Genomic DNA, 23,375 nt, shown 5'->3' with positions numbered 1-23,375 from the left:
CACAGCGATCCTCCTGCCTCAGCCTCCTGAGTGCTGGGATTACAGGCGTGAGCCACCACGCCCGGCTCCCTACAATCTTTAAAGGAAGATGAAAACAGGTTTACAAATTACTTCATTCAATATTTTGTGAGCACTTCCCATGAGCTAGGTACTCTCGTAGGTTAAAAAAATCAAAAAGGTACATAAGGAAAGTAAGATTTCAAATGTCATGGAGTTTCAATGACAGAAAGATTTCAAATAGGGGGAAAAGTTTCTCAGAGAAGGAAGTACTTGGACTGGATTTTTAATGAATAGAAGGATTTGGCAAGGGGGATATAGAGAGGGTGGGGAAGTACAAGTAGGCAGAATGTGATAATGTAAGTGTGCACTTGTAGTCTTTCCTGTGGCAAGCAAATGAATGTTCCTAAATCTGGGTGTTGTATCAGCTTTTTCTGTTCAAAAATATGTGTGTCTGAGATGCTTTTAATCCGTTTTGATAAAACAAAATCATTTTCCAGACAAAGCTCCTCCTAAAACACAAATGAACACTGAGGGATATGGAGGCTACTGATGTTTCAGGGATGTTCAGGTTTTTCTGATGAGTGCCAGTACACCAAGCAGTTCACAAGTTCTGCTGATAGCACAGGTCCTAACACATTATACAAATCAACTCTTCAAAGCATCTCACCAACAGATGAAAATGCAGCTTTTTAAAAGATGTATGATTTCACAACCCTTCTAAATTCTACAGATAGCTTTTGGTCTCCTACCTCTACCCAAACACTCAAAAAGCAGCCACAAATATAAGCATAAAATTCCCGTTTCCATCAGAATCCTGACAGAGCTGCTTACTCTCATCTTGGGCTGGTGATGCAGCCTAACCTCTCCACTTAAGTGAAAATGAGAAGGCTGGTAGGGGAAGTACAAAGGTCAGTTTCAACAGGTAAAAGCTGGCTATGAAAAACAAAGAGACTACATGACCAACGATGAAAAAGCACTCGGGGAGCACCCTCCAGGACAGGCCCACTCGCACACTCGGATGTATACGGTGTGTACATATCACCGTATCACCTAGGGATCTTGCAAAAATATTAAGTCTGATTCTGTGGGCCTGGCACAGGGCCTGGGAATCTTCAGTTGCTAATGAGTCCCCAAAGAAGCCAACAGTGTTGCTCTGGGGACCAAACCTGGGACGGCAAAGATGTACAACAGTGTTTCTCAAACTTATGACTGCAAGTCACACCAAAGATATACTGAACTTATAAGCAATGCTCACTGAGGGTGGACGAAGCAACGTGTGCCCTGGTGGGACGAGCACATGTTCTACCTCTAAGCAATATCCCTGGTCCAGCCTGTTAAGTACATGTTGAGTAATCATAAAGCAAAACCCAAAATGCTCCAAAATCCAAAACTTTGAGGGCTAACAAATGCCGCAACTTGGCAATTTCATGCCATGAAAATTTTTTTGTCTTGTGCAAGATTACTAAAAATATTGCAAAAAAAATTACCTTTAGAGGGCCAGGGATTTAGCTCAGTAGTGCTGCCGCCTGCCTCGTAAGCACAAGGTCCTGAGTTCAATCCCCGGTACCAAAAAAAAAAAAAAAAAAAATTACCTTTAAGGTGTGTGTGTAAAGTGTATGTGAGACAAATTTTGTTTGGACCAAAGTCCTATCCCCAAGATATCAAAGATATATATTCAAATATCCCCAAATCTAAAATCCAAAACACCCCATGGTCAAAGCACTTCAGATAAAAAATATTCAAAATGTATCCGGACAATACACTTTAATGTCTTCTGTTCTACCTACTTCCTTTTAAAAAGTTGATCAAGCCAGGCCTGATGACACACACCTGAAATCCCAGCACTTGGGAGGCGGAAGCAGGACAACTGCCACGAGTTTGAGGCCAGCCTGAACAAATAGACCCTGTCTCAAAAAATAAATAAACAAACAAAAAGTTAATCAAGGCCCACAGAACTGATATTCCCATCTTTTAGTGGAGTGCCACAGTTTAAAATTCATGGCTGTAAACATGCTGGCTTCTTTGGGGGAATAAGAACTGTGTCTTAGCCCCATTACACTAAGGCTAAATTGCAGACCAATTTTTTTTAAGTTCAGATTATGTTCAGAATGCTTTCTAAATAGGCAAGGATATGTTAAAGGTATTATGCAAATGCTTTCATCAAACACGTTCATGGGGGCCGGGGATTTAGCTCAGTGGTTCTGTTGCCTGCCTTGTAAGCACAAGGTCTCAAATTCAATCCCTGGTACCAAAAAAAGAAAGAAAGAAAGAAAAGAAAAAAAAGAAAGTTCAGGTTTAGCCTGCCTCACAAGTGCAAGGTCCTGAGTTCGATCCCCGCCGCCCCCCAAAGTTCAGGTTTTACATTTTCTTTATTTTAATCTCTATTTTCTCATCTGTAATAAAATATTTCCCCTTCACTGACTAAAAGACAGATAATGTAACATCAATAAGGATAACTACAAGAAGTAAAGCATATACAATATGCTTAAATCCATGAATTTATCATGACACTTACAAACAAACATACTTGCTGTATGGCACAGGGTTTCTCAACAGTGGCACTGCTGATATTCTGGAATAGACAATTCTGCTTTAGGAAAGGTACCCAATACACTGTAGGCTGTTGAGTAGCTTCTCTGACCTCTAATGAATGACAGGAGCACTTTCCTCAGATTTTTCGTAACAACCAAAAATGTCCTGAGGTACTGGGATATTTCCCCCATCTAGCAACCATAGCCATGACAAATGCTAGCTCATTTATAAAAGTGGTCATCCAAGACCTGTCATGTAAAGGTACAAGATCCCAATGATGAATGTAACTGTACTGTATACCTAAAATGTACCAATAAACTCAATGAGAAGAAAAGAAAAAAGTGGTCAGGAGGCTGAGGCAGGAGGACTGCTTGAGAGAGCCGGTGCCAAGCTAGAAAAAAAAATCTTGCCTAAATAAACAAACCAAAGCTTTTAGAAAAATAAATAATAAAAACTAGGAAATTACTGAGAGAGGTTAGTTATGGATCCTATCTCTCCTGTAGGAACTTTAAACCAGGCTAACCAAAAACCAAGTGGCACAAGTACTCCAGCTGAAAAATTAAGGAAAAACAGAACTAATGGGCCAAGGCAATGAGCATCAGTGATCACTAATATCACAAAAGGAAACATCTAGACTACTCATATACTCCCCTGTCAGTTCATGAAATGAACCTGGTCAAAAACATAAAAATAAACCAGGCATGGTGCCATATGCCTGTCATTTCAGCAATTAGAGAGGCTGAATCAAGAGGATCACAAGTTTGAGTCCCACACGGGCTACTTAGTATAACACTGTCTAAATATAAAAAATAAAAAGTGGCTGGAGATGTAGCTTAGTGATACAGCACCCCTGGCTCAATCCCCAGTACCCCTCCCCATATACATACATACACAAACACACAGAACCAGACTCTGACCAACCATCTAACTAGCAAATTATGATAAATACAAGGGAGGGAAACACGTTAAACAACACTGATGTAGTCAGCAAAATCCATACTGGAAGGAAATGTATCACTGAGTTTCTTCAACCACCACAACAAAATGCATGGAAAAAAAGATGTAAAGATTAAAAGACATCAACCATTTGTAAAGCAGCTACTTAATTTAGAAACTAATTCAAACTCACGTGTGTAAAATTGTTTTTATTATTTGTATTAAATGTACACATATGTATATATCTCAAAGTATAAACACTAAAATTTTGGATTTGAGATTTCAACTGATCTGAGAAGCTAAGTGGAGTAGGTCCTGATTAGTACTTGAATGGGAGACCACCTCAGAACAAGAGGTGCCGTTGTTTTAAATATTTCTTCACATGCTGGGCATGTTGGTGCACTCCTCTAATCACAGCACTCTGCAAAGCTGAGGCAGGATTCCAAGCTCAAGCCCAGCATGAGCAATTCAGCTACCTAGTGAGATTCTGTCTCAACATTTAAAAAGGGCTAGGGATATAGCTTAGTGTGAGGCCCTTGATTCAACTCCCAGTACCATCAAATACATAGAGATAAATACACACTTCCTCATATATCTATGAAAAGAATCATAATCCTAAAGGTACATACTAAAATACAGATGAACTATATACCTGGGATGGGCTTCAAAGTAATCCAAGACTAAAGGCAAGTGTGAGAACACGGTCAAAACAAGACTAATTGTGAGTTGGTAGCTGCCGAATAAGGAGACAATATGTAAGGAGGAAAGAGAGTTCTTTGTACTAAGAATGCTACTGTTGCATGTTTTGAAATTTTCTACAGCAAGGTTTTCTTTCGAGGTACAAGCAAATAGAAGAGTACATGGCCCTACCTACCTCATAGGATTAGGTTACTCTGAACAAATGAGAAATGTTATACTTAGATGATTACTAAATTTTCCCTCTGTAATAAGACAGCAAACAGGTGAACAGAGCTTTATCTTCCACTTAATTTTCTTAAAAGAACAAACTGTAGGAGAATATCTGGACTCTGATGGTAATGAAATGTGAATGGTATACTTTTCTTTTTTACTCTATTGTCATTCCATACAAGCCATCACTCAAATGAAATTTCACCAAATCGACAGACACCTTTGGGAAAATGAAGACACAGGTGACTTATTAATAAGAGAACGTATTCAAGATGTTCCCTGTACAAAAGGTTAAATTACTAAATGGAAGGGACAGTATGACTCCTTTTTATGAAATTTTAACACAACTTTTACATACATCTATATAGGGGGAAAAGCATGGAACACTAATCTTGCAACTGTTGCAACTGTTTTTATTTTGTTGCTTGTCTTTACCACCTAATGTATTACTACACTGAAAGTGTCTATCTTATGTAAAAAGAAACTTTGAGGTTTCAGGTTTATAAATAAAAATCTTACCTGAGGCCTCCCTTAAGGTCCTTAACCAGTTTTGTTGCTATGCCATTTTTTAATTGAGGTAATATATACATGAAGTTATCACCATTTTTATTAAAATTCTGCAGATATTCATGTGATTGTATGACTATCACCATCGCCCATATCGACAGCTTCTTCATTTTTCCAAACTGATACCCTCTCATTAAACAAACTGTACCCATTAAACAAACTCCTGTTTACCCCAACAGTTACCATTTACATTCTGGTTCTATGAATTTGACTACTCTGGGTACCTCATAGAAGCAGAATCATATGTTTTATGTTCTTTTATGTTTGTTTCACTTAGCATAATGTTTTGAAGATTCATCTGAGTTGCAGCATTGTCACAATTTCCTCCTTAAGGCTGAATAATATTTCCTTGCATGCATATACACTTCATTTATCCATTTACTCATAAATAGAACCTTGAATTGTTTCCACATTGTGACACCTGTGAATACAGTTTTTATGAACAAGGACGTCCAAATAACTGCTCAAGTCCCTGCTTAATTCTTTTAGGGATATGCTTACAAGTGGAAGTGACAGATCCTTTAGAAATACTGTTTTGGGTGGTTTTTTTGTTTGTTTGCTTTGCAGTACCAGGGATCAAACTCAGGACCTTGGGCTTCTGTTTAATTTTGAGAACCACTGTGCTGTTTTCCATAGCAGCTATACTGTTTTTGCATTCCCATCAGCAATTCTTAAGTGTTTCAACATCTCTACATCATTGCCAAGACTTATTATTTTTGTTCCCTGTTATCCTTCATTTTTCTCTGTAACACTACCAGACATACTACAATACTTACTTGCTTATTTATATTGGCTTTAAGGATGTAAGTCCCTCGGGAACAGGACTGCTTATTACTGTATTCCAAGCACCTAGAACACACTTGGGACATAGCAAGCAGGTGCTCAAAAATTTTGCTGAATAAACAATGAAACACTTGACTCACAACAGGAATCAACTATCTGTTAAATAGATTTATCACACCAAGTGCCTTAAACTGTGTCCAGGTTAGGGAATCTCAGAGTTTAGCAGATGATTATTTCAACTGTTTATTCAGCTTATCCTCATCAGTGGTCATGTTAGAACCACAGATACCAAGACAATTAGAAGAAATCGTAAAAGTTACATCATTTGTGTCACTAACTTCAAGCCTCATCACATTTGTAAAGGTACAAGATCCCAATGATGAATGTAACTGTATTGAATACCTAAAAAGTACCAATAAAATCAATAAGAAAAAAATAAAATAAAATTTTTTTTTTTAAAAAAGAGCCACACAAAAACTTGAACCAGGGACCATGGATTTAGCTCAGTGGACCAGGGATTTAGCTCAGTGGCACCATGCTTGCCTTACAAGCACAAGGTCCTTAGTTCGATTCCCAGTACCAAAAACAAACAAAATTAAAACTGAAAAAGTAAACTAAATAAATCCCACGCACTTTTAGTTAAATGAGGGCCTACAAATATACTCTGTTGCATTTTAAAAGATCAGTATCAAACAAGATGGGACACTGGCTTTGTGTAGACGCCTTAATTAGAGGTATTCAAGGACAGCTCGACCTAGAAACCTAACTCCACAACCACTTTTATTTTAGTTGCTTTTTTTTTTTTTACTGTTCATATTTGGTGTTTGTTGTTTCATTTATTTTTTTAAGAGCTTCTTATTTTAAAAAAAAAATCAGACAATTCCCATGAGGATCATTATTAGCTAAAAAGCCATATAAGTTTTTTTCCCTCAGGAAAGCCATTGGTAGTATACCACTGGGTTAGTGTCAGAGTCAGTCTCTCACTTCCTGGTCTTCCTTAGCTGAAAATACTTTGCAGAAACTATCAACAGATCTTTCTTGTGGAGTTAATCTATTTCTTCTCTCACAAGCAATCATTCCTTCCTCATTCTCCAAGAAAAGGTATCAATTCCCTTCAAAAACCAACCACTTTGTTTGAACAGATATTATCCTCGTGGAACCCAGAAGATATTCATGGTCTCAATGTGAAGGCCAGAATAATTCATTTGATACATGAAGAATGTTCCCTGCCTCTTAAGAAGAAAATCTTGATAGGATTTCCTGTTCTGATTTGAATTAGTCACAGAGCAGATTGTACTTTCAACGCACACACTCATGTGCTCACATAAACACACTTGAAAGCAAGAAAACCAGAAAAATGTTGTGCACAACTGGCTATAAGGCAAACTAGAAGCTATATGAGAAACTATCAACATTTCAGAAGTCAGATTCCCAGATTTTTAAATTCCCCAATTATTCAAGTGGAGAAATGGCTGATCTAACCAGCTGAGATGCACTGTAATCAAGATTTACTTCAGGTAGAAGATAGGCATAATGATGAACATAGACAATCTTCCTTGTGCTTTTTACACTCCTGATTTAGGCTTTCAACATACACCTTTCCAAAACAAACTCAGTCCACCATCACCTTCTCAAAAATCCCTATTTCTGACTATATCATACCCTTCTTACATCAAAGCAGTTATTTTACCAAAGATGGTATATATTTAAGAGATACTTCATTCATAGAAGTCAGATTTCTGTTTCTCCTAGTTTTCTTCTCATCCCTGTATTTTGCCTCACATCAAACTGGGGTGCTGCCTGGGCTAGAACCTTGCTTCCAAGGAATGTCACTCCCTGCACCTCAGTTTCTTCACCTGTATTGGCTCAAAGGGTTTCAGTAATCTATGGCTCTGCAATTGCTTACAAGGATTTAATGTGTCACTCTTACTATTTTTAGCAACCACCTAGCCTACCGTCTATAGGTCAGTTTCTTCTTGTCTTCATCTTACTCTGAAGGGAGAAACAGGACCCCGTCTTTAATCCTATGAGGGCCATTAGTCAAAGAAGGAACTCCGAGAACAAACCAGACCTTGCACACCCAAATGCTTCTCACTCCACCAGTGCTCCTGAGGATCTTATCAACAGGAAACAAAAGCCTATACTGCTATAATGAAGTGTCTGGCTTTTATTTTCTAATTAGAAAAGCCCAAAGATTGTAGCCCAGGGAACAGCTAAATATTTATAATGTTAAAGAAGTTACTAAGACCCAGCCTCCCACCGCTCTCCCACCCTTGTTGTTTACCCTGAACAATTCAGAAGAAAAGTTTTGGTGGCCAAATCTACAGCGATGGAGATGTACAAGCACCCACTGAGACCTCCCTCTCTTGGAGTGCAGTCTTACCATTTTGGGGGAAAAAATAGCTGTTGTGTTTACAGATAAATGCTGCCTTCAGCTCATATTCCAAAACAACACCGACACATCTGATTCCTTGACATTCAGATGGCTTCAGTAAAGGCCTGGATGCTACTATTGTAGGTTTCACAACTAACTTCCCTTTCTAAAGTTCTCACTCTTTAAAGTAGCCAGCAGCTACTTTCTTTTTTTTCTTGCAATCCAACCTACTCTGATTAAGGACACGTTCACAGTGGGGGAGGGGGGAGCAAGCTATTTTGGAAGAGGCATTTAATTTTTGCTTACTTATCTTGGCAGATGAAATGCACTGCATCCTTCAGAATTTAAATCATCAGCACACTTCCTAGCCCAGCAATGGGCTGCCCCTTTTAGCTCCATTTAATGGCTTCCCCCCTCTCCTTCTCATAAACTTTCAGGTTGTTTCCATTCTGAGCCATCATCACAAAGTTCAAGGAAGGGCTGTCCATTGGACTTCTGTTCCCTAAATCCCTCACCAAACGCAGTAACAAATTTTGAAAACTGAACCACATAGTTTTCTTTCCTACACCCGATTTCCATGGCTGCTTAGAGAGGGCTTAAAATAGGCTTAGGATCAAAACTAATTATTTAACGTAGCACTCAGGCTTCGACACTCACCTGACCCGGGTCAGGCACTCAATTGCCAAAGTTTGCCCAGCCAGGAATGCGAATCCTGCTCCTTTGTCTTCAGCTCCTGAATATTTAGAAAGAAAGATACCTGAGTATGAGACCACAGAAAGGTCACTAACAGAAATACTCCACATTCATTTCTACCCTCTTTAGCCTCCTTCCCTAGAGACACCATCCCCCCAAACTCGGCTGGCAAGTTGATGTCATCAGATCAGTTGGGGTGAAGATTACAGGTAACTATGCTGATTTCCAGGGCACTGACAAGTGATACTGGGCACACAAAATCTTCAAACGTGCCAAGGCTAGAACAGTGGGAAGAGTCTGGCAGATTCCAAAGCACTTGTTTCCCCGCGTGGAGGCGAAGTATAGGAAACATGCATCCTCACTGTGGTCATGAGTTTAGTCCACACTTCGTCCCTCACCGCTCCTCTGGTTTTCTTCCGCTTTTTTAAAACCCTCCCCAAGGTGGCCCCACGCATGCATTATTCTCCCAACCACTGCAGCGCATGAGAGGGCTACATTTTTAGAAAGACTGATCAGAGTCAACGTATAACACCCTCTCAAACCCCCCTAAAACAACAACAACAACAACAAACTATTTCCTGCAGCTGCCCCAACAGTTTCCAACTTGGGGAATGCCATTCCAGTTCAGAAGAGGGAGCCCTCAAAGCCAAGCAATGGAATCGAGGACATTTGCGTATTTTTAAACCTGAAACGAGACCACCTCCTTAAAAAAATGCCTTCAGGAAAAGCCCCCCAAAACACATGCAAGTGCATACAAATTCACCAAGAACTCCCAGAGAGCAGGGCAAAAACTTGGGGGGGGGCAGAACTCCCTTCGTCCTCTGCCCGGACCCAGCCTCTACCTTGGTGCCCAAGGAGCCACGCCGATTTGGGGGAGCAGGACGAGGAGAGGGGTTAGCAGCCGCTGGGTAATCCCATGTCCGCGAAGAGTGAGCTCGTTCCGTTAGGATGGAAGCGGAACACCCACACCTCCTCTTGGCGTGCGCTTTCTCTCTCCGCCCCCTGCCTCCTCCTCCTCCACCACCACCACCACCTCCTCCTCCTCCTCCTCTCCTCCCACCCCAGCAAGCTTGAGGAAACACTTCAGCAGAACATCCACATGGTTACTGCACTTTGAAGTGGCTGGCGGCAGCTTATATAGGCCGGGAAGCTCCCTGGGCAATGTAGTCCAAGTTCCGGGCCGTGCCGGCGCCTGGGGCGGCAGAGCAGGACTACAAGTCCCAGACTTCTCTGGGCTCCCGGGCTGGGCTCTAAATAGACGCGCTCGGGGACGGGGGAGGGGAATCAGGCGAGCTGCCAGTGGGCGGGAACGGTGTTTGTGGCTGCTGTCTGCAGGGCTTGACCCAAAGTCACCCTCGTGGGGCGTCCCCAAACCCTGGGGACTCTTCTCCTTCGTCTGCCCTCTTCCCTGCAATCTAGGTGTCACTGGGAGCCAAGGAGGAGCTCGGAGCTCGGGTTTCTGTTTTGAGAAGTTTTTACAAGCTGTTACCCATCCCACCTCCTTGTGTACCCGAGCCAAGAATTTCAGAAATCCGGGGCAGAAAAAAAAAAAAAAACTGCGGTAAAGGACTAAAGGCGCGATGTTGTCTTTATTTCATCTGCTCTACCTTGCTAGTGTTTGTACGAAAAAACTTAAGTCTGCAGGCGCCGGTCCACGCGAGCACTTTGGTGAATCCGAACCGCGTGTATCACTGTCGCCCCGTGGGAGGTAAAAAACGCACGCCTCTCTCCAGTGCAAATGAAGCCTTGTGAGTTGCCAACGCTGCGATTGGGAGACAGAAAATAAATACAAACTGTGACCTCGGCCTTGACCCTATTTCTAGCAGCCCCTCTACTTCTGGAAGCTGCAAATGTTTAAATAAACCACAAGCCAGAAAAATAAGAGCTTCTAAGAGATCCGCTCACTCAGATGTGTGCGCTCCACGAGAAGCACTCCCCCACTCCCCAGCATCGCTAACGGGAGCACCGAGGGTGAAGTGGATTTTATAACACTGCCAAGTAGTGGCAGGGTTCCTAGGCTGCAAAGTGTCTTGGACTTTGACTTTTGGAAAAAGGCGAAAGGCTTCTTACATCGGAGACAAAGTCAGCCGGCTGCCCTTCCTGCGTAAGATGACTTGTATTCACTCCACAAACGTTTGCTGGGTTCGCTGGGGCATAGTGGTGAGAAAAAAAAAAAAAATCACAGTAACCCAGTCACCCGCTGCCAGCCGCCGCATATCTCCTAATAACAAAAGTAATAATAATAAACTGGAGCTGGGGATTTAGGTCAGTGGTGTTGCCTCGCAAGAGCAAGGACCCCAGTTCGATCCCTTGTTCTACTACTACTAATAATAATAATTAATAATCGGATTCTACTGAGCCCAGACTGCATGCACTTTTCATGCATGTTGCCATTGAGTTTTCCCAACTCTAGATATACTTATTACCTGTATTTGCTCTGCAGAAGCCTCAGAGAAAACAGGTAACTTCCCAAGATGAGGCAGAGGAAAGTGGTTGCAGCCTGGATTCCAGCCTATAAGTGAACTAAGCCCTTGTCTTAGTTCTATCCCCACCTCTGTAACCGCGCCCCCCACACACACTTTAGGAGCTGTCTCTGAGCCCTTGGACAATTCATTTTCATCTCTTTATCCCTGGTTCCCCATCTTAGAGTGGGAGATACTCAGCAGAGTATCATCAGATACATTCAGGCTTGATTGTTTGACAGAATTCTTGCTTGCTTGAAACATCTTGTGTACTGTAGAAACAAATTAGAAAGAAATCAAACTTAATATTACTACTGACATAATAAAGCCCGAAACTAATAATGATTTCTGACATTCATTGGGTGTGTGCCATGTCCCAGGCATTTTCTAAGCAATTTATACATATCATTACATCAAATCCTAGTAATGAGCCATTTTTTACCCATGAGAAAACAGAAGCATAGGTTACTTCCCCAAGTCATACAAATGACCAAGCTATCTGGTTCCTAAAATCTTAACCTTAACTTGGCCTCTATTGCCTCACAACACAAACATATGTATTGTATTTAATTGCTTATATGAAGCATTTAAACCAGTCCAGGAATGGGCAAAGCTCTGAAGTTAACAAAGTTTGGGTTCATTATATTCATGCTCATCCCTCCTCTCTCAGCACTATCCCTTAAGCACTGAGCACTAGAGTCTGGTGTCTAATGCTTCTGAGCTACCCTTCCTCTTCACCAAGAAAATCTCCCATCTTCCTACAACATAGGAATCCCTCTGTCCCTTCTCTTTCTCCTCCATGAAAACAATCTCTAATTTTCAAATGGTTTTTCACTCTACCTTTCAAGCAAATTCAAGAGTGTATGGTAATTTAACCGGCAAGCAGCGAGAAGTAATCATTGCATGTACTTTTAACTCAAACACCCAATGGAATTTTAATGTGGACTTTTTGAAGAATACTTGGTCATATCTGAGAGCCAGAATTGGGCAGATCTTATTTGCAACATACAGTGGACACCAGGTATGCCTTATCCACATCCTCCTTCCCACACCACAAGTTTGAAGGCAGGGATTGTCTTATTTATGTTTGTACTCCCTACTCTCTAACCCAACTTGATTTAGTCTTCTATCTGCACATTTAATAGATATGCAAAAAAAAGTTAAAATATTTTAGGGAAATGAGTGTCAGGAAGACATATAGCAGGCAAGTTTTGCAGCTCACTGACATTGTTGCCTGTGTTCTCCTTCTGCCTGTGCAAATAGTTTTAGTCAACATTTTGCAAGTCCTAGAAGCCACTAGGTCACTAGAAAGTAATTTTGCTAGTTTTTCTATGATGTGAAAAGGTTCCTGGGATGTTGTATAATTGATGGACATTGATGAATGTCAGAATAGTCACTTACATACTCATTCTCCATTTTCAGTACTGGGAAGGAAGTTGCTTTTTCTTTACCATATTTTTCCCCTGGAAGAATTTTCTATATCTGCATTTCCAACAGCATAGCTACTGGCCATTTAGGCATTTAAGATACGGCTAGTTTTTAACTGAAATGTAAAATACACATTGAATTTCAAAGAGCACAAAAAAAGCAAAATGTCTCAGGAGTAATTTGTATATTAGGCTGAGGATGTAGCTAATCAGTGGTAGAGTGCTTGCCTAATATGCACAAGGTCCTGGCTTGAATCCCAGCACTGAAATAATAATAATTTGTATGTTGATTATATTTTGAAATTATAATGTTTTGGGTATATTGTACTAAGTAAAATAGGCTATTAAAATTAATTTTTCTTGTTTTTACTTTTTCATGTGGCTACTAGGAAATTAAAAATTACATATGCAGTTTATAGTATATTAGACTACACTTATCTAGAAAGCCAACAACCTTTTTCTTGAGATTACAGTTCAAGATTCATGATGACCAGCTGTGAAAAGAATCTCTTATTACTTTGTTCTTGAAATGCCCATGCAGGGATGTGTGAGGACTTTGCAGAGCCAGTACAGCACTATAAACTGAGCAGAAGTCTGAAGAAGGTCCACAACTAGCACACCAGCCTACCTCCAGGGAAGCCCTACAAATAGAAACAGGTGTCGTCAGTGGTACACAGCTGAAAGCTGCAACTGAATTCAACTTTCTAAAAGCCCACCCTCACGTACTGTCCTGATTGAAAGAGCCAGTCACACTGGAAAAAAGCAGCGCTCAGAAAAAGTGGGCTTGACATACAGCTCCACCATTAATATCTGTGGTTAGGGGTGTGTGGGGGTAGTAATGCCATCAATCCTTGCAAACCCAGTGGGTCACTGAGTTTTAGGATACAAAGGACTTTCAAAGCTCACCTGGGTTAGACCAAAATAAGGATCACTATCAACAAGGATAAAGAAAATATTGATGCACTCTGATATAGTAATCAACCCCAAACCAAACTATAGTTTAACTAGAACAGCTCTATTCCTAATGTTTGCCCAGGCACAAGACTTCAATCGCTCATGAATGTTAAAAATGAGCCTTAAGGGGCCGGGGATGTAGCTCAGTGGCACTGCAACCTGCCTGGCTAAGCGCAAGGTCCTGAGTTTGATCCCCAGTACCAAATGAGGGGAGGGCTCGGAGAACCGCGAGGGGCCTTACTGGGGCGGCTGCGTGAACCTTTGCCTGCTCCTGTTTCCGGCATAGTGTGTCGCCCTGGAGACCAGGCCGGGAAGGGAACACTAGGTGAAGACAGAAAACTGCAACCTGTTACATGCGTGAATAGCTCAGATTCACAGCCCAAACATCTTGTGGTGATCTCGGCTTTCTGCTTTGTTAAGAGCCTCACCTGCCCGCATACACACACTTCCTTCTACCGTGCCACAGAAAAGCACACTGTGACGTTCCAGGTTTTTCAAGTGAAGAACTGAAAGTCATCACGTCTGGCATCAAGCAAAACATCAAAGAAACCGACCCCGACTATGAGGATGTATCTGTGGCCCTTCCAAATAAAGTGGCATAAAGCAATTGAGAATTCAGCTTGAGATGCTGCTGTGCAGAAGACTGAGACTATTATCAAAGAACAGTTTGCTTTTGAAATGAAGAGTAAGGAACATGAGATTGAAGTCATCGATCAGTGGCTGATCGAAGCTCAGAGGATGATGGATGCACTTTGGGAGTGCATTGTAGCAAGTTACTAAGCTTCTACAGGTCTTCTGAAAGTTTCTGAGGGATCCAAGACATGTGATGCCATGGTTTTTAACCATTCTGCTATCAATAAATTTTTGGAATCATCACCTAGGTCGTCATCTCCTATGAAGCAGAGATCAGAAATGCATCCACTCATCATTCAGAAAGTGATTCTTTAGGGCGGGGGATTTAGCTCAGTGGTTCCACCGCCTGCCTTGCAAGCGCAAGGACCCAAGTTCGATCCCCGGTACCAGAAAAAAAGAAAAGAAGTGAAACCGGAATGCCGGAAGGGACGTTTCTAGCATTACTGGTTTCCAGCGAAATGCTGATCTCACAGGAGACGAGACTTCATGGCTTTTTGTGAAGAAAACAGTTGTAGTAGGCAATGTGTCCAAGTACTTACCGCCAGGTAAAAGAGAAGAAAATGACCAGTCAACCCGTAAGTGGATGGTGTATTGCGAGGGTCTCATAGAGAACCCAGCATTAATCATTTTGTCAAAAGAAAGTGTGGTTCTTTCTCTACCCCAGCTATAAACCAAACGACCTTTTGGAAGTTAGAGAAATTCCTTTTCACCTGACCAGAAGAGGCTGGGGTGAGTTTCCTGTCAGAGTTCAAGTGCACTTTAAGGACAGCCAGAAAGAACGGATAGATATCACACATAGTCTGAAGCTGGATAGCACCTAGCCCTAGGCACAGAGATGGTAGTGGATGTCGAATTCCGTCGTCACTCTCTCGGAGAAGACTCCATTTACCCTCAGTCCTCTGAGCCAGATATCTCTGATGCCCCGCATCTTTACCTTTGACCATCCAGCCCCAGTGAAGGCTTCTTCACCAACAAAGCAGTCCCTCGAGCCTGTTCTGATGCCTCTGTGGAGAAAGGATTCCCAGCTAGCAGGGAAGCTACATTTTATTCTTTGCCATCTTCGTTGGGAAGAACACCCATTAAAGTGCCAGTGTCCCAGAAAGCTACCTTTTGTTCTCACAGCAATTCAGCTTTCCAGACAATAACATCGAGATGCAAAATTGTACCGCCAAGTCAGATTCCTGATCCCGAATCACCTGGAAAATCCTTCCAGCCCATTACCATGAGCTGCAAGATTGTCTCAGGTTCCCCAATGTCTACTCCAAGGGGCACCATTGTTTCGAACCCCAACTTCCCCTCCAATCCATGTGAAGCAGGGCACTGCCAGCTCTGTTATAAACAACCCTTATATTATCATGGATAAGCCCGGGCAGGTTATTGGCGCTTCCACTGCAAGCACAGAAATGAGATTGGAGCCTGCAAGGAATGTGATTACTAACATTTGCAAGTTAAGCCTTTGGTGTGATGACAGCTTTGTAGGCCAAACAGCATGATACTTACTTTTACCCCAAATAATATAATCCCATCTAACTGCTTTTGGGGGGGCAGGGTGTTCTTTCACTAATATTATTTTATTTATTCCCTTTACTTAACATGTATTTATTTTTTAAGGGTAGAATTAATATTTTATTGCCATTTATAATCAGATGGAAGTTGGGTATATAGTTTCCATGCTTCATAATTTTTGGAAATAAAAAAAATTAAAACTTTTACACAGCAGATAGCTCGTTATGTTCTTCAGAAACCACAATTACACTAATTCAGTGATGGTGGCTTGGAGCTTTTGCTTATTAGCGCCAGAAAACTCACCCATCTTTGCACCCTTTCGAAAAAACTGGAAGGCTGGCATGCATTTGACTTCAAACTCTGCAGCAAGGTCCAAACAGGCACCCACATCTACTTCAAGGAACAACATGTTGGAATACTTTTTAGACAGAGAATGAAAGAAAGGCTTGGTCATTTTGCAAGGCCCACACCACGTGCCTGAGAACTCAGCTACTACAAGTGTCTCCTGCAGCAATCAAGGCTTGCTGAAAAGCCTCTTTGCTATGGATCTGCAGTGCCATTTTTGGCTGCTGGGGATCTGACCAGCTACCTGTGTAAGAGATGGAAGTGGACTGAAGGCACGGGACCTAGCTCCACTAAACAATGTATTTAAACTCAGGTTCCCAAGTATAAACTTCCCCAACTAGGAAAAATGAGATAAATAAAAACAATGATTACAAGGTAAAAATCAATCAGTTGATCAATAAAATGAGCCCTGAGTGCTTTGGTTAGTATTATCTCTTAAGTTACTCTTTTTTGGTTTCCTGTAATGGGGCTTGACCCCAGGGTCTCATTCATGTTGAGCAGTCTACCACTGAGCTGTATCCTCAGCCCTTTTTAATTTTTTGAGACAAGATCTCACTAAATTGCCCAGGCTGGTCTGGAACTCATGATCCCCCTTCCTTGCCCTCCTGAGTAGCTGAGATTACAGGCAGTTAAATCACTCTTAAATAGCAAGACAGAATGTCTAAAGCTCAAGTCATAGGATTCAGTTTGGGTTTTGGTACTTACTTATTAACTGGTGTGTTAGGCTGCCATTTACCACGAGAAACATCAGCAGAGAAAGGGCTACTGTATAGCCAGTCCTCCAAATAGTCTTTCTTGGTCATTGTTAACCTTCTGTGGTAGAGGAATGAAGTCATAGTCCTCTTTGACAATTTTATAAATCCAAAGACATCTGTCACAGCTCAACATAGATTTTCTACACACCAATCCTTAGAGTTTCTTTCACTAATCCCCCAAAACTCATCCATCAACACCCCATAGAACTTGATTATCTTTTAGCTTCATCTTTCTATGATTTTTGTCTCACCAGTCAGAAAAACTCTTTAGGACAGGAACTAGGTCTTACAGTTGGGTGCCTCTTATAGCACCTAGCTCAGATTTGGATAAAAAACATTATTCAGTATTTGCTGCCTATTAGGACGATAAGAGTAGCCAGACAAAATAACCTCCAGACACACTGTACACTTACTTGACATGAAAAAGTATAGTTGGTATTCAAAGGTTGGAGAGAGAATAATTTAGTATGGAGCTAGAAAAAGTAAGGTGTTTTCTGAATGTGGGCTTTGAGTATATTGTGAGGCCAAGAGAAGACACCAATAAGTAGAGGCCCTGTTTTTGTTGTCCTAATTCTGAACTGCAGAAGAGGCTGCTGGTGAGCGACCTTGTGAATAGAAGAAATTTGGACAAATTATAAAGACTTAATACCTGGAAGGCAGGATAGTAGCTACAAAAGAATGCAAAATTTAGATTGGGTGTGTAGTTTAGTGGTGGAGTACTTACTTAGCATAGACAAGACCTAAGGTTTGATCCAGCACTGAAAAAAAAAAAAAACAGCAAGTAAGGAGTTATAGTACCAATTTATACCTCATGGAAGTGGCAACTATCTGTACTGTCTCTGATGGCAATAGTGTCAGCATTGTCTAGAATCATGTAAGCAAATAAAGAGAACTCTTAATTTCCTGCATATTGTTTTCCTGAGAAACATGCAGAGCCAGGGGATTATTACCAAGCAGGCATTTTCCCCCATTGCCTGCCTCCTGACTGTAAGACTCATCCTAAATTACTCTGGTAGACAACATGGATCTGGAGCCTTAAAATAAATGCTTTCCTGCCTTATCCTAGAGTGTGAACTGAAATGAAATCTGCATATCAAAAGAAAAATACAAAGCTCTTCTTAGAAAATGCATACAGAAAAAACAGTAAAATCTGAAAGTCGCCATCTTGCAGTTTCCTTTGAAATAATTTATTTAGATAAATATTTCACAAGATGAAACTTCACGGTGTCTGAAACTCACTCTAAAACACATAACTATTTAATATAAAAAATAAAATTTATATGCAAATACCAAATAGTTTCTGTGGTGTGAAAAACTAAAATAGTGCTCAAGATCCTAACGGGACAATTAGCAATGTGAAATAGGAAGAAAAGGACCAAAGGTGTAGGGACACTGAGAAGTATAGGGAAAGGGGAATAAGGGAAAAGGAAAAAAATATGAGAAAATGTAAAAATGGAATTCAAGTGTTTGAAATCAGGGAGGAGAGGAAGGGGTGAAGGGAGGGTGGGGACAAGGGTGAAAAAATGAGAACCAAGACCTGGCATGTAAAGGTACAAGATCCCAGTAATGAATGTAACTGTACTGTCTATCTAGAATGTGCCAATAAATTCAATTTAAAATTTAAAAAATAAATAAATAATACAAATAAAATTTATTTTTACACTTGTCTATCTTATTCAAAAAACTAAAGTCTTATGACATTTATAGATATTTCCATGCTCTTTCTTGTGATAGTATCATAGTCATGCTTGGAGAAGTACCTTTCTTTTTTTATCTTTGAAGCTCAAGTTTCCATAAGTTATTGGAAAAAATCTATATTTAGCTTTTTGGGTAAAACCCAAATCAAGCTAGTTACAACTATGCAACATTTATATCAATAGTCCAAATTATGAATAATATTATTTATTGAAATATATCCTTTTAATTCAATCAAAAAAAGCAAAAAGAATTATATATGAGGAAAGGGCAGTAAAAATTTTGAGAATTTTTTCCAGGCTTCATCATCGAGAGACTAGTCACTGAATCGGGCACTGAATTCTACCTAATTCAGTTCCCAATAAAATAGAATTTAGAGGTTTTTTCACTTCCTATGCCACCTCAGTGTATCTTCCTTTTGTCCCAGTTAATTTTGTTCCAGTATTAGAACTAATATTCCCCTCTAACTGTAGCCCTAGAACACTGGTGATGAATCTGCAGATCAGCCTTCTTTGTTAGCCCTCTGTTTGGGTTCAAATCTGCAAGCCCAAGCAGCTGAGCATCAGTTATCCAGGTTTAATTTCATTCTTGGCACTTTGCCATAAATAAGTGGGTTTTAGGTTGCAGTTTGGGCTCTCAGTCTCTAAAACAGTTGCCATCACTGTACTAGGATATGGATAACCTGGGTCATGAGTTCAATCCAGATGGAGAGTTTGAGGTCAATCCTTCATGAAACAGATCAATTACAGTACTCAGACTCAGCACAGGAAAGTGGAACGGGACAGGCAGAGGATCAGAGGACCTATCCAGGGACACTATGTTGGTTAACTAAGTGCTTGCTGTCAGTATTAAACTGATATTTAATGGGTATCTACCTGCTCTACCCACTGCTACGCTGGGCACTGAGGACAATGCAAAGACTGAGGAGAATGCAAAGTGTTTTTGCTGTCTGCCTTTGTCTTAATCATCACCTTCTTTCCAGAGGAATTTCAAATATGATGTCTAGAGGATCACAAACAGGATGATTGGCTGCTTTGTAATCATAGGTTGTGGTCATCAGCTGGTCTTTTATGCCACTGCTTCCTTACTTCTCAAACTGTTCTGCACACCTAGGAGCCGGGACCAAGGTGCTGTCGAATCCTCTGACCTTCATTACTCCACCACCATCCAGGAAGCTCTCTTTTCATACTGCAGTAGTTCTCCATTAATGATGCATATAATCAAGATGATCCATTGTCATCGAAACTTTTATACTGAATATAATATAACAAGCAAAGGAAGTACTTTTCAAATAGTTTCTCTACTCAGCTCTTTCCCCACACAAGCCCTTTCCACGTTTACATTTATAGTTATGCTACCTCTTAGGGGGGGGAGGTGGGGAGGAAGAGGAGGAGATAGAAAAGTACAGCATATTTATTTCAAAGGCAACCTAGGTCTGCCTCAGCATCTGAAATACTTTAAGAAATGGAAGTCATTAGCTGTGCTTGAAGCAAATGAGCATTCTGTAAAGATCAGTGTTCATTAGGGAAAAAATTAAACAAGTGTATACACTCATCAGAAATTTTTAAAGTCAAGGAAATGGTTATTGATTCTAAGAGTTCTACTTATTTCTGTGATTCCTACTGTATCACTTTGAATATGAGATAGAAAACACTGCAAAAATACTCAGTGAAAAGATTTCCATGTGTGCTAGGCATGGTGGTACACATCTGTAATACCAGTATTGGGAGGCCGAGGCAGGAGAATCACCACAAGCACAAGGCCAGCCTGAGTTACATAGTGAGTTCAAGACCTGAACTATATAAAGAGACCTGTCTCAAAAAGAAGAGATTTTTTATATAGTCGCAATTAAATATGTTTAGTCTTTCCAAATTAGGATTCTGGTTTTCTGTTTTTGTTTTTAGACAAGGTATTGCTATGTGTCTCAGGCTAGCCTTGTACTCATGATCCTTCTGACTCAGTCTCCTGAGTGTTGAGGCTATAGGTGTGCACTACCATCCCTGACAATTCTGGTACGAATTTGCTAATTAATTTTAACTTGCACATTATTGAACAATTATTTGACTTTCAGAAAAAATGAAATATATATATATATTCACCTAATATATATATTCATCTAATTTTGGCTGCAGAAACAGGGTGTAAGACATTCCTATTAGAAATCTTTGTTTCAGGTCAGTCTCAAATCAGAAAAAAAAATATATATATATATTCACCTAATATATATATTCATCTAATTTTGGCTGCAGAAACAGGGTGTAAGACATTCCTATTAGAAATCTTTGTTTCAGGTCAGTCTCAACTACATAGTGAGACCCTGTCTCAAAAAAAAAAAAAAAAAAAAAAAAGAAAGAAATCTTTGTTACATTCACTGTCCTTGCTTTATGTTTTTTTAAAAGCATGTGTACATTGTGACCCCAAATCAGTAATAGAAACTAGGTTCTTAGATTAAATTGGTTCTTATTTCTCCTCCACTAATTTTCAGAGCATATCACAAGGGAAGAGGCACCAATGTTAAAAAGAAAATGGAAAGAGACTTCTTACTACACTAACCTATTTTGAACAATATTGTGAATCAGTGTTGGCACAGGTAACAAGTTAATTCATATTACAAGGTAAAGGAAACAGAGGAACACTTATGTGCTTTGTAGAATAACTCTTAATCAGCAAGTACATTTGTTTAATTGCAGCCATTCAGTTTTGAATCTTGTTTTGTGTTATCTCATTTAAAATGCAATAGATGGAGAAAAATCCTGAGGAAATACTATTGTTTGCCTTAACAGTCTGTTTTTGTAGAAAAAAAATCATGAACGCCTACAGTCTCCATATAAAGAAACATCCAATTCAGGAACTATTGAAAGCTTTGCTCATGGAATGAGACACCCTCTTAGAGAGGTGTATTTGACAAATACTGGCACCCATAAAACATGCAATAATAAATATGTTTGGGGAGCATTTAGAATACACAAATGGATTTTAGAAAAATTTATGATCCTAAGTCCTTTGATTCCACAGGTCACCCAGTTTCTACCACAGTGCTTGGCATATAGTGGATCCTTAATATATATTTACTGCATCAACAAGCGTAGTTAATATATTTCTTAGCACCATAAGCTTAGGATATCTCTTGCTAAAGGATCAGATAAAATGATAATGTAGACCTTGAATGTATTTTAATAAAACAAACTAGGTACTTACTTACAGGTACTATTTACTAGGTACAACTACTTACAGGGCTAGGGATGTAGCTCAGTTGGCACCCTGCCTGCCTTCCAAGCCCAAGGTTCTGAGTTCAATCACTAGTACCAAAATAAAAAAGGATTCAACCACTTGCATTAAGAAAAATTTATCCATTCAGAAAATGTTATTAAATTAAGATACAAGCAATACTAACTTGTAAATTATTTTTATCCTAGACAGGCTAGACTTCAGAGACCTACCATACCCACAAAGAGAGGGGAGCCAGAATGCCTGGATTTTTCCATTCTTGGGTATGTGTCTATCCAAGATGAGTGAAAAACAGAACATCCACACAAACGCTTGTGGGTGAATGTTCATAGAAGCATTATTCATAATAGGTAGAAAGTGAAAAAAACTCAAGTGTCTACCAACTGATAAATGGATTAATAATGTATGGAATAGCCATACAATGAATATCATTCAACCATCAAAATGAACTATGATACAAGGTGTAACATAAATCAACCTTAAAAATATCGTGCTAAGTGAAAGAGCCAGTCACAATGACATTTATATAATCTGTCTATAATACACAAATCTATATAGACAAAGGAGATGAGTAGCTGCCTACAGCTGGTTAGGGAAGGGGGTATAGGAGCACATGCTGAAGGGAAACCCACCAAGAGGTATGAGATTTCTAGTTGAGCTGATAAAATTGTTCCACAATTGCCAGGTATGGTGACACACACCTGTAATCCCGGCACTTGGGAAGCTGAGGCAGGAGGATTGCTGTGAATTCTAGGCCAGCCTGGGTTACATAGTGAGTTCAAGGCCAACCTGAACTACATAGTGAGACCCCATCTCAAAAAAATAAATAAATAAAAGTGTTCCACAATTGATTTTGATGATTGTATGACTGTGTGTTTATTCTGGAAGCCATTGTGTACTTCAGCTGAATTATATGGTACATGAAATATTTTTCAATACAACTGTAAAAAGAAAAAAATGTTAGATTTGAACCTTGGGATCTTCCACTTAAGTAACTTAGCTGGACATGATAGCATACACTTGTAGTCTCAGCACACAGGAGGCTGAGGCAGGAGGATTACCATGAGTTTAAGGTCACCCTGGGCTACATAATTAATTCAAACTCAGCCTGAATCTCAGAGTGAGATCCTGTCTCAAAAAAGAAAGAAAGAAAGAGAACAAGAAAAAGAAAAAGTGGCTGGGGAGTTAGCTCAGTGGTGCTTCACCTTGCCTCACAAGTGCTAAGTCCTGAATTCTATCCCTGGTACCATGAAAAAAAAAGTAGCTTAAGTAAGTTCAATATAGTGTCTTCTTCACTAAGTTTTTGCTATGTAGATTGAATGAGATAACCCTTAAATGAGTTATTCTTCAAACATCATAAGCACATAAGATAATAGGGGTTGGCTATTACTAATTATTGAAAGACATTGATCCATCCACAGAACACTCTACCATATTTTGCTGCATTTGGGGTGTGCCCCAGGCCTCAGTTCAGCAACCTGTGTGCAGCATAGGCCTCTATGAAAAGATGGCATGCGCCAAAATACTGTTCATTAGATTAAATGGAGAAACAGAGACTGGGAAAAATTATTATGAT

General features: G+C 40.1%; 1 protein-coding gene and 2 pseudogenes across 8 annotated transcripts in view; 1 reads left to right on the top strand and 2 right to left on the bottom strand.

Annotated features, from left to right (window-relative positions):
* The window catches only part of Itpr1 (inositol 1,4,5-trisphosphate receptor type 1), a 342,964-nt gene extending 333,076 nt beyond the window's left edge, over window positions 1-9,888 (bottom strand). For all 8 annotated transcript variants that reach the window (XM_033757082.1, XM_019205188.1, XM_010608720.1 and 5 more), the window contains exons 1-2: window positions 9,637-9,888; window positions 8,759-8,834 (exon numbers count right to left, since the gene is read on the bottom strand). The gene's annotated coding sequence lies outside the window, so the exon portion shown is untranslated. The remainder of the gene's footprint in view (window positions 1-8,758; window positions 8,835-9,636) is intronic.
* LOC104851532 lies at window positions 956-15,763 on the top strand (annotated as a pseudogene).
* A 257-nt stretch (window positions 15,764-16,020) lies between these two features.
* On the bottom strand, window positions 16,021-16,336 carry LOC104851524 (annotated as a pseudogene).
* Window positions 16,337-23,375: the final 7,039 nt, after the last annotated feature.

Source organism: Fukomys damarensis, unplaced genomic scaffold, assembly GCF_012274545.1.
Source record: "Fukomys damarensis isolate Sample0158 unplaced genomic scaffold, DMR_v1.0_HiC HiC_scaffold_28, whole genome shotgun sequence".
Lineage (NCBI taxonomy): Eukaryota > Metazoa > Chordata > Mammalia > Rodentia > Bathyergidae > Fukomys > Fukomys damarensis.
This window is presented reverse-complemented; position numbering and strand designations above follow the sequence as displayed.